Source organism: Stenella coeruleoalba (assembly GCF_951394435.1).
Source record: "Stenella coeruleoalba genome assembly, chromosome: 12".
Classification (NCBI taxonomy): Eukaryota; Metazoa; Chordata; class Mammalia; order Artiodactyla; family Delphinidae; genus Stenella; species Stenella coeruleoalba.
This window is the reverse complement of record NC_137158.1, coordinates 77,042,958-77,055,866: the sequence shown is the minus strand read 5'-3', so window position 1 is coordinate 77,055,866 and position 12,909 is coordinate 77,042,958. Positions and strand designations below refer to the sequence as shown.

General features: G+C 38.2%; 1 pseudogene across 1 annotated transcript; it reads right to left on the bottom strand.

The window, feature by feature from the left end:
* Positions 1 to 2,969: 2,969 nt before the first annotated feature.
* Positions 2,970 to 8,737, bottom strand: LOC307195507 (mitotic checkpoint protein BUB3-like; annotated as a pseudogene). The gene is made up of 2 exons: positions 8,729 to 8,737; positions 2,970 to 3,926 (listed from the first exon to the last, which is right to left on the bottom strand). The product of its transcript is annotated as a mitotic checkpoint protein BUB3-like (transcript).
* Positions 8,738 to 12,909: the final 4,172 nt, after the last annotated feature.

Below are 12,909 nucleotides of genomic sequence, written 5' to 3'. Positions count from 1 at the left end.
CCCAATATTTTCTTATATTCTCTTACAAATAAAGACATACTGGATATCTTCATGAATATAGCTTTTTTGCTCTCCCTAAGTAATTTCATTGGGATAAACCCCTAGAGTAGAATTGCTGTGTCAATTCTGGTGTAAACAGTCATAAAGCTGGCTGGAGAAATTTGAAAGAACGAAGAATAAACCATTTTAGTGGACACTCTTAATTCATACAAATGAAACAATACTTCCTACACTCAAACAGTAGCGGCCTAAAAGGAGACATCCAGCTATTGTATTAGCTGCTCTAGACTTCTCTCAGCTGTGAAACCTTAAATAAAAGGTTCACTGTACAAATGCTCTTTTTTTTTTTGCGTATGCGGGCCTCTCACTGTTGTGGCCTCTCCCGTTGCGGAGCACAGGCTCCGGACGCGCAGGCTCAGCGGCCATGGCTCACGGGCCCAGCCACTCCGCGGCATGTGGAATCTTCCCGGACCGCGGCACGAACCCGTGTCCCCTGCATTGGCAGGCGGACTCTCAACCGCTGCGCCACCAGGGAAGCCCAAGGCATATTCTTTCATAAGCAAATAGCATGACTGTATTATTGCACATGGAGGGTCTAGCTTAATGGCCAAAGAGTACACTCTGGACATATACTGCCTTGGTTTGAATCCCACTGTACCATTTACATACAGTGTAAAACCTTAAGCAAGTTATTCAATCTCTCTGGGATAGATATAGATATAGATATAGATAGATATAGATATAGATGATATAGATATAGATAGATATAGATAGATAGATATAGATATATAAATACATAGACATATTTTGTGTAGTTTATATATTAAGAATATATATACACATGTATGTATATATATACATATGTATGTATAAATTATGATTTCATATAGTATATATTTTATATATTAAGAAAAATACATTAAGGCTATATATGTAAATATAATATATATATATAGTCAATATATATTTTCTTAATATATAAAATATATATGAAATCTTAATTGGTACTCACACACACAAGATGCATAATAAATTTTTATACTTATGATCTAGCCAAGACCTCAAGAAACTTCTGGCATGACTCGTTACTCCCAGAAAGAAAATTTTTAATTTATTTACAGCTAAAACACCATTCGGCAAGGTATCTCATTCAGTTACAGAGGGATACATTTTGCAAAGCAATTTATGTTAGTACATTGTCCCAGGAAATTGCATCACTCAAAGCCAGACTGTCTATGGGTGATTTATTTAACTTTTATTTTGTAATGTTTAAGATAAGCTTCTGATTACACCAGCTTTAAAAATATTCGTGTTAAAATTATCAATGCAGTACATGAATTTTTTTTTCATTTCATTTGGAGTATACACAAAATTATTTTTTATAACAACCTTCATCTTTCCTGAAAATACACACTGGCCTTACCTCCAAGCATATATGAAGCAGGTTTCTCTACCAATCAGTCCTAAATCAGTGCCTCAGCTTTTATCAGTGGTCCAGCCTGCTCTGGTGAGCTGACTCATGGGATATATGTTTTCCTTTTTTAGAGGACATGCAGAATTTTTTCATTCTGAGAAGCAGGCAGAGAGCACAATCTCAAAGCTCCTTATCACATATATTTTTGAAAAGCTCATCAAGAAAAAGATATCCCCAATGGATGTGTAGCCTCTTTATTTCTATAAATTAGTGGTTCTCACTCTTTTCTGAAGCAAAGATCCTTCTGATAAAAGCTAAAAAACCTGTCCTCAGAAAAATGTGTTCATGCCCGCTAACGTACACAACTTACAGGCTCCCTAAAACTCTTAATGTTTATCTAGCAATCCCCTTGGGGTTCTTGAAACCGCTTAAGAAGGTTTGTTCAAGATACTCCAAAAGTCTCTCAAGACCTCTGAGTTGCTGCTTACCTGGATGATACCACGGTATTTGCTCCGATAGGTTTATTTTCAGTGATTATTTTTTTGTCATAATGACAGCTGCCTACATTAAGACACACTCCCCCAAAACTCCTTTGCTGTAGTTATCCTAAGCATATTGTTTAGGGCTTTGTTCATTATATCACAGAGATCCTATTCAGGATAAACTTCAAACCAGAAATTTTTGTGCTTCTCCTGGGTGAATAATTTGCCTTTATTTTATGAGCACTGTGAATGATATAACTGTTCATATTGCTGTTTTTAAATTTATACCTAGAAAGCTAAGAACCAAATCTGTGGCCCTTTGCTGGTAAACGTTTGGGATGTAAAGACCCTCTTTTTCGAGCACTAGTCTCATTACTGGCTCTACTGTTTCGTGGCCCTGACTTTACTGTTTACTTCTTATTTATGGTATCTCGTTTAGAAACCTTTTATAGAAATTGTATCACATTGCAAAGAAGGAGGAAAAAAGATAGAATAAAGAAAAAGATGAGAAACAGTTTTTAGATGAACTGTTATATTCCTTTATATTCAATTACTTTCAAAGCAAGCAATTCATCAAATATTTGATTCTGATTTATATTTTAAAGTTTTATAAGGCGTTAGAAAATTTAGAAAAAAAACAGAAAAAGGTAATAAAAATTTTGCTAATCCACATGTTGCAAAATCTCAGTTGCCAAAACACTTTTTTCAGCTACAAAACATTTTAAAGATTATTATTGAAACTTTCAAATATATAGAAGAGTTGAGAAAAGGGTATCATGAACACTCCTTTATGTATCCATCACCTAGATTTTAAAATTTTGCCATATTTGCTTCTTTTAGTTTTCTTCTGTCCAAGTATTTTAGAGTAAATAACAAATACAAAAGAAACAAAGAATCCTCATTCTACACAAAGTCAGTATGGAAAGGCACACAGACAAGATTTTCGTAAGACAGAAAATAGAGAAATCCATACTAACTAATGGAACAACAATGGCTCTAACACATCCAGGGGGTAAGTATGATTTGTAGGAAGCAGAAAAGCTTTCCGTAGAGAAACTACTTTCAGGAGATGATTAGGTGGACTTAGGTTTTTTTTCTGCATCTGTCACTTGGCAAATGAGAAGATGCCATCTTCAGGATGTCCCATGTCATCCGTTTTATACATATATAATGATGCTATTGCAAGTGTAGTCCCATCATTACTGAAGACAAGTGGTGTGATGCTGGTGGGGTATCTACAGAACCAGCGCCGTCGCTTCTTGTTAACTGGACCCAAAATATTTACAAATCCATCAGAACCACCCATAGCAAACGTACCGTAGATGTTGTTAAAAGAAATGGCATTGACAGGATAAATCTGCTCAATATTATTTTCTTTGACACTTGAAGACATGCTTCTTCTGTATCTCAGGGATTGGGAGCAAGTACTCAGCTTCCACTTGGCCTTCAACTGAGCTTAATACAAAACTGCTTATTTGAAAATGTTCAAAGGCAGCGAGCCTGGTACGTCAAGTTGGACACCCGGCACTGCTGCACGTAACCCGTGTTCTGTAATTCCCACATTAACACTTTACTGCCCACCTTGTCCACAACCAGCTGATCTCCAGACAGAGAGGGTGTTACTCGCAGACAGAAGGTCACAGCATTACAAGGAGTTCTGGGATGCCGCAATTTAACTGTCTGATCCCAAGGCCCAGTAACTACCACATTCACTTCTGGACAGTATTCAACACATCTGGTAGGGGCATCATGGGTTCCAGCCAGATCTCCCTGATCAGTGTTGGAATCATGTGTTTTCAGTCGAGGGTTTGATCCCCCACTCCAGGCATGTGTCGGACCATTGAACGCACATCCAAGAGAGCGCTAGGGGCTGGTACGTGAGCTGAATGGCTGGCCCATGGTAGAGATGCACCGCCACATCTCAGGAGGAGACCGCAGGAACTGGGAGGTGCTGGGGCTGATTTTCACCAAGGAGACATAATCCTCAGTGGGTGGTTCAGCTTGAACTCGTTAGAACCGAACGTATCAGGCTCCACTCAGAAGTAACTTCACCATCTCCTCTTCGCTTCCCTCAGATGTTACAATATCTCACCTCTGTATATTTTAGTGTGCACCCCTGAAAAGTAAACATCTATTTCTACATGATCACAGTGACATTTTCACACCTGACAAAATTTATAATAATCTCCTAATGTCACCTAATACTTAGTCTATATTCAAATTTCCCAGGTATCCTACACCCCCCCACACAAAAAAACCTTTTATAACTGCCCAAAATTCTTAACCTTAGAATATATAAGGTAAGCATACTCTAAGTTCCTCTTCACCCCCGCTTAGCCATTTTGTTTACCTCTAAATGCCAACATGCCTGGGTATTTCTAAATGCTTAAGAAAAATAAAGTGATGGAATTGGTCTATTGTGATCCCATTCAGCAGCCAGAAATAACTCTAGACTCTTTAAGTCGCTAATAAAAATTATCTGCCAGGAAGATTTCAACTTTCAATATTACTAGAATCATTTATTATGAATTATGCAAAGGTTCTATTAATAAAAACCATTATGCGCTGATTTTCAAATATAGGCGCGCTATGCCAAAAATCGTACTTATTTATAATATTTATAACTTTGAAATAAAGAGAAACTTCCCAGTCAGTTCTTTTAACAATGCTAAACATCGTCACCCTTTTAACATTTGACTATGCTCTCTGCCTCCCTTTTATTTTATTTTATTTTTTTGGCCGCCCTGCATGGTTTGTGGAATCTCAGGTCCCCAATCTAGGACTGAACCCAGGCCATGGCAGTGAAAACCTGGAATCCTAACCACTAGGCCACCAGGGAAGCCCCCACAGCTTTTAAAAAACTAGATTCCATCCTAATAATTTACACTATTGCTTGTATATTTTCTGTTCCTATTGAACGCAGTCTTTTATGCGCTTTAAAAACAGATATATAAATTTATTTTTAAAAATTTCTTTCAGAAGCATTATCTCATAAGCATTGCCTAATTTTATAATGCATCTGTAGGTCATAGATCTGGCCTATGTTGTTTTATTTTTAAAAACAAATTTCCAGTAAATGCAGTTTTCAGTTTACACTTATGAAGTCAAAATGTCAAGATGACTCAGAAACAATACGTTAAATTGCAAGTGAACTTTACAGATTTGATTTGGTAAAGATAGCACAAGATTCAATGAGACCAGACCCTGTGTCTACAATACGCCTGAGTGAGCAATCAGAGAACATTCAGGAAGATAACGTCAAAGGCCAGACCCACACCACTTATGCAAATACCTTGGGGTGGAATTAACCTAATAGAATGAAACATTTTCCTCAAAAAAAAAAAAAAGTCAAAGCATGTGGGAAATGTTGCTAAAGTGTCTCCTCTGATGAGAATTTCAGTGTGGAAAAAACTATGGAAAAGCACACACTTAGAGGTAGAGCCGAGGACAAAAAGTCCCTGCACACAAGTCTCATCACCTATTTCTACCACTTATGGCTGTATTTCCCTCCAGTGAGGTGAACGGAAGTGTCTAAACATAAAGATTGGGACTTCCCTGGTGGTGCAGTGGTTAAGAATCTGCCTGCCAATGCAGGGCACATGGGTTTGAGCCCTGGTCCGGGAAGATCTCACATGCCGCAGAGCAACTAAGCCTGCGAGCCACAACTACTGAAGCCCACGTGCAGAGCCTGTGCTCCACAACAAGAGAAGCTACCGCAACAAGAAGCCTGCGCACCGCAACGAAGAGTAACCCCTGCAATCCGCAACTAGAGAAAGCCTGAGCAACACCACCAAAGACAAATGAATAAAATAAATAAATTTAAAAAAACAAACAAACAGAGATTGAAATTATCTCAAGCAACACCTTTGATCTTGATGTTTATCACACATGAGCATCTCTTCACTCCAAGACATTTGGGGAAAGGATTTTATTTTTTTAATGTTGAGGCTTCTTTTAATTAATTAATTAACTTATTTATTTATTGGCTGTGTTGGGTCTTCGTTTCTGTGCGAGCGCTTTCTCTAGTTGTGGGCAGCAGGGGCCACTCTTCATCGCGGTGCGCGGTCCTCTCACTGTCGCGGCCTCTCTTGTTGTGGAGCACAGGCTCCAGACGCGCAGGCTCAGTAGTTGGGGCTCACGGGCCTAGTTGCTCCGTGGCATGTGGGATTTTCCCAGACCAGGGCTCAAACCCGTGTCCCCTGCATTAGCAGGCAGATTCTCAACCACTGCACCACCAGGGAAGCCCTGGGGAAGGGACTTGAACTATAAAATTCGACACTTGTCCAGAAGAAATAGGTTAAATGAAATTGTGGAATTAACAGGAGAGTTGGAGGCCTGAAAGGCTTGGAAAAATGGTCCAGATTCTGAAACTAAGATACGATGAAGCAGTCTTTTGGTCAACAGTAGGCATTCCACACTCTGTTTTAACTCACAAGACTGATTCATGGTGGAGGAGGGCTATGCCATTAAAGTCAGCCAGCTCCTCCCAAAGGATGGTTAACTCTTACCTGTCATTTCATATCATAAGAAAAGCAGAGCCAGGGGGAATCACTACAGTATATCTCTGTCTCTAATTTTTAGAACCTATGCACCTTATGCCAGTAGATTTTTACAGCACGATTGTCTAAATTCCAAGATGAGCAGAAGCACTTCTGGAGTGATGGAATGAGGACCTCTGAAAACTTTCTTCTTCGTAAAAACAATGAGGACATTGGCCAAAATGATGAACTTTTTCAGTACTCTGAAAATTAACCAAAGACTTGCAACAACCCAAGGGGAATTTATTCAAAAAAAACAAAAGTCTTGGTAAGAACAGTGAGCTATGTGGCATTTTTAACTTGCCTATTCCCAGCTCCTTCTTGCCAGTCCCATCGTAGCTTGAAAATCATCAGCCTTGCGACCACAGTACCGATGAAAACCAACAGCCTAAGAGTCACTGGAGAAGTCAAAGTAGGTTTTGTCAAAGATAAACAGAGCTGGACAGTAAAGTGGTAAAAGTAGGTTTTATTCAGAAAAACTAGTAACATAGGGGAAAAGAGACCTCAGTATAGAGAACTGGGCTCAATTCTGAATACAATAAGGAAAATTCACAATTTACAGTCAGGAAGAAAGGTGGGGGTCAGTGGATGGAAAATTACCAAGAGGAAACATCACAGTGAAGAGGGGATTCTGGCTAAATTGGCCTAATGAGATTCTTACCAAAGGCAGGCCAGGGTGACCAGACATCACTTGGGGGATGGTATAGGAGGGGGAACCCAATTAGATACCAAGAGTGATCAGATATCAAGAATGGAGGAATATGGCTAAACTGACTTAGTAGGATTCTTGCTAAATTTGAACAATGCAGAGATGAAAATAGAAGCTCAAAAGTCAAAGTCTAGTTGAGAAGAGAGTTGAGGGGAGCCTGAGTAGAATTTCAGCAAGGAGAGAATCTTTGTCAGTTTAGAGTTCCTGAGAAAGCCCCGTGTTCACAGAATAGTCACAATTTGACCTGACTGCCAGCTAGCTCCCTGAGAACCCCATTTATAGGACATGTCTTCATATTGCCTCATTCAGAGCTCACTCAACTCTAACCCTAACCCTAAACCTAACCACTGTCCAGCCCTTTGCTTTAATTAGGGACGGCTCTGAAGGACCATGCTATACCTCCACAGGACTGGCGAGACCTCTATTGGAAAAGCCACTCACTTTCCTTCTGCCAAGTCCTGCTTCCCTTGCTCATGTATAGATATTCTTCCCGAGACTGCGCAGCCCCCCGTCTATATTTTTCACACAAATCACTGTTTCAGAGTCTGTTTCCAATGATCTCAATTTAAGGTGGAAGTATTGTTAATACCAGAGAGAGAAGGGGTATGTGAAACGTAAGATCATTAAGAAGGAAAGAGGGAATGAAACTAAAAGCACTAGTGGAATATTGATTGAAAGAGGGGTGTTTTCTCCATTTTGATAAGCAGGGTGGTAAGCATAGGGACAGGTGGGAAATGGTGACTGAGAGTTACCATAAGATCGTGTCGAATGGAAGAATAGTTTCCCCAAGAAAATTAAGTAAGCAAAAATGGACAGGTGTGCTAGACAAGCAAATGAAATGCTTGTCCACTACAAGTGGAGCTCAGGAGCACAAAATAAATCTCAGAAAAGGCTGGAAGCCAGAGAGCTAGGTAACTGGGGGGAAAGCAGGGAAGAGTCTCTCTTTCTCTGTCTTCCCACTCCAGTAATCTTCCTCTGGTAATCTGCTTCTCTTTCTCTCCTCCTGCTTTGTTTATTCACCCTGGCTAAATGTATACTACCCACTTCATCTTTTATGTCTCCACGACTTCTGCTTCTAGCTCCTGCCATTTACTTGTAATTCCTGCTTAATACCTACTTTGTTGGAGGCCACGAGACTTTTCTACTTGAGCATTTGCAGAATGTGACAGTTGTCTGAGATCAGAGATTTGGGGTTATTTTGCGTGGAGTACAGTGAGACCTTTAAAATTGCACTCCTCCCCTCTCTGACTATAAATTCAAATCCCAGCTCATCTCATCAATCAGATGATGACTGAGCAACCTCTAGGTCAAGAGTGCATTCTCGGTCCAGTGGAGATGTAAGTGGGTTTGGGTTTGGGGAAGAGGATTGTTTTGTATGCTGTCTATTCAGTGGAGGCTTTGGTTTAATAATCATCAGGTACCTGAGGAAGTAAGTTATAATATAAAATTTAAAACAGCTAGCTAGAATTACTTTCCCAGAGCAAATGCGTGTAATCCTCAAGGAGTATTTATATGGACAAAGTACACTTCAGAAAAGTAACTGTCAAGGCCATGCTGGCCATTTTTATATTATTTTGCAAATTACCTGATCCATTGTGCATCTTCTATTGAGATATTTTTCTATATTAAACAGTAGAACATTTAATCCATACTAAGATTGTTAACTTATTTACATGTATATGGCAAAAATTACTCACAGTTCATAATGTGTCTTTTAATAGGGTTTAATAGCATCCCCTGCCCAGGCAATGTTTAATAATTTTCTTTATTCTTAAAAAATATCATTTCAGAGACTTCCACCTCTATCCACAATAGATAAAAGAGACAAGATTTACCTTCTGACCACGAACAAACTGTAAAATTGAGCATATTAGGCAACAGGCAACACACGAGTTGGATTCCTGAAAGAATGAAAGCAAACGAGGTAAGCTCTACAATCACATCACGTTTTATTTTTGGGAGACACATGACAGAGCAGGGAGAGGGGTCCCAAGCACAGCACATTGGTCTTACCAAGTTGAGGGGGGAGTTCACAGTTCAGGAGGGCTGAGTAGCTACAAGTCGCTACACAGTTATTATACATCAGGAACAAACTAGTTGCAAAATCCTTCTGACTCTGGGGCAGATAGATATCATAAAACATTAAAAATTGATAACACTGATTTCATCAAAATTAAGAACTTGTGTCCTTTGAAATACACATTAACAACGTAAAAGGCAAGCCAAACTTGGGAGAAAACATTTTTTAATACACATATCTGTTAAAGGACTTTTACCTAACTACGTAAAGAACGCTCAGATCTTCACAAGAAGACAATTCAGTTTTTCTTAAAGGGGCACAATATCTGAGAAAGTACTTCACAAAAGAAACTATACCAATGGACAAAATAAGCAGGATAAAAGTTGCTCTGATCTTTAGTCATCAGAAAAATGCAAATTAAGACTATATTGAGGTGACATTATATACCTACTAGAATGGTTAGAACTAAACAAACAAATGAAAACAGAAAATACGAAGTGCTGATGAGCATATGGAACACATGAAACTCATTTATTGCTAGTGAAAACTGAAAAGGGTGCAGCAGTTTTGGAAAAGAATTTAGTGGTTTCTTATCAAGTTAAACCTATACTTACTACACAATCTAGCAATGATATTCCTAGGTATTTACCTGATAAAAATCAAAATTAAAAAAAAAGAAAACTCAAAATGTAGTTCTTGTGTTAGTTTCCTATGGCTGCTGTAAAAAATTACCACAAATAGTGTAGCTTGCTATAACAGAAGTGTATTCTCCCACAGATCAGGAGACCAAAAGTTCGAAATCTTAGCACAAGGTGTTGGCAGGCCTGCTTTTCCTTCAGGAGTTCTAGGAGAGAATCTGTTCCTTGTCTCTTCCAGGCGCTGGTAGCTGAGGACATTCCTTGATTTGGGACAGCATTACCCCAATATTCACAGCCAGCATCTTCAAATCTCTCTCTGCTCTGTCTTCACATCACCTTCTCTTCCCTGTGTGTCTAATCTTCCTCTGTCTGTCTTCTAAGGACACTTGTGATGGCATTTAGACCCCACCTGCCTAATTCAGGCTAATCTCCCCATCTCAAAATGTCTAGCTTAATCATATCTGTGTAAACCCTTTTCCCATAAAAGGTAACATTTATGGGTTCCAGGGATTAGGACCTGATTTTTTTGGAGGCTATTCCTCAGCTTACTATAGATCCTTACAAAGATTTGGACACAGATGTTCACAGAAATTTTATTCATAATAGCCAAAAACTGGGAAAAAAACGCCCCCAACAAATAAAGAAGTCATCGTATATGCATTCGATGGAATATTACTTGTCTGTTAAAAAAATGAATCCTTGAAACATGCAACAACATGGATGAATTTCAAATACTTATCTTGAGGGAAAGAAGCCAGACACAAAATAGCACATATTGTGTGGTTTCATTTGTACAGAACTCCAGGATGAATAAACCTCATCTATAATGATAGGAAGTACATCCATGTTTGCTTCAACCTGGAGGTAGAAAATGAGGATTGACTGGGAGAGGAGTAGAAGAGAACATTTTGTGATGATGCAGGTGTTATGTATCTTGAACATGGTGATGGTAACATTGGTGTGTACCTATGTCAAAATGGGTCAGATTCAACACTTAAAATGCTCTGCACCTAATTGCATATGAATTAAGTCTCATAGAGTTGGTTTCAAATACAGATTCTAAACAGTAAGATTTATTCATTAAAAAAAGTAACCTTCAGAGTTAAAAAAAATCTGATCTCCCACCATCCAAACTCACTTAGAAAAGTTATTTCTAAGTATATATTTTTAAAATATTTTTCTATTTTTATGGTATGCCTTTACTTTATTTTAATATTTTATGTTTCTTATTCATTTTGAACTTTTTTTTCTTTTTTTTTTTTTTTGCGGTACGCCGGCCTCTCACTGTTGTGGCCTCTCCCGTTGCAGAGCACAGGCTCCGGATGCGCAGGCTCAGCGGCCATGGCTCACGGGCCCAGCCGCTCCGCGGCATGTGGGATCTTCCCGGACCGGGGCACGAAACCGCGTCCCCTGCATCGGCAGGCGGACTCTCAACCACTGCGCCACCAGGGAAGCCCCCATTTTGAACTTAGTTTAAGATAAGTGAGAGATTTTTCTCTATGGCCATCCAGTTTTCCCCAAAACATTTGTTAATCAATTTTTTCATTTATTAGAAATTCTACCCTCATCATAACTAATTTTCCATACATACTTTGTTCTATTTCTATGTTGTTTATTCTGTTCGGTTGAGTTGTACATTATTTTCTTTTGATTTTTTTGGTGAATGACTACTTTAGCTTTAAGCATATTTTGATATCTAATAGGCCAAGTCTCTTCTTATTACTCTTCTTTCTCAGAATTTTATGACTTTGTCTCTTAAGTTTTATTTCCAACATGACTTTCTATCTTCATCTAAGTCAAAAGACAATTAAAAAAAAAAACAGGTACAAAACATAAGCCTTTATGGAAGGATTCTGACTGAAATAGATTGAATGTATAAATTAATTTAGGTATAAAATATCTTAAAATATTGAGGCAAGGGATGTATACAGCCAGCCTTCAGGAGCTGCAAGGACTAAGAATTTCAAATCCACTGGCAATTCCATTTCTTTTTTCTATTTCTCAATAGAATTAATATACCTAAATTAATTATGTATATCTTCAAATAATGTATAAATTAATTTAGGCATAAAATATCTTAAAAATTATGGCATGTCCCCCATATATATTCAAATATATCTTTATATCCCTCATTGTGTCTGTAGTTTGTTTTATGAAGACGTTTCTGGGGACTCACAGTGGCTAAGTGGCTAAGAATCTGCCTGCCAATGCAGGGGATATGGGTTCAAGCCCTGATCCGGGAAGATCCCACATGCTGCGGAGCAACTAAGCCTGTGAGCCACAACTACTGAGCCCATGTGACACAACTACTGAAGCCCGCATGCCTAGAGCACGTGCTCCACAAGAGAAGCCACCACAATGACGCACTGCAACGAAGAGTAGCCCCCGCTAGCGACAACTAGAGAAAGCCCGCACACAGCAATGAAGACCCAACACAGCCAAAAAATAAATAAATAAAAGAAATTTATTTTTTTAAAAAAACATTTCTTGTGCTTTGCTACTTGCTACCTAAGACTCAAGATAATTTATATCTTCATTGGGATTATGGTCTTTAATATTATAAAGCAATACTCTGTTCTATTCACATATTTCATCTTGAATTCAACTTTTTCTGATATTGATAATAGGTATACTTTAATATATCTTTGCCTATACTTTCAACTTTGCTGAATCACTTCATTTTAGACAAGATTTACAGGTGGCTTGCAGCTGGAATTTTTTTCATCCACTAGAAGCTGTTATTTTGTGTTGTGTTTATTTCGTCTGAATTAATTTTGTAAAGAATGTAATTGATTTTATTTTAATTCTGATCTTATGCTTTCACTTTTTAGTTTTCATTATTTCCTCTGTTTTCTACCATTTGCTATATAATCTGTTTTTTGTCTACATGCCTATTTTCCTAAGATAGATACTCTAATTTTACTAGCAGTTGCTGATATAATATCTCATAATATTCTTATGCCCATATTTGGCAATTTACCAGTTTCAAAGATAAAGCAGTATATATTAAATATCTGTTTAGTTAGAAACCTTTTTGGCAAGTTATTGTAGTCTAACCCAATTTGGTTTATAGAAAAATGAGAATTTGCTAGAAAGCTGTTGTGATAT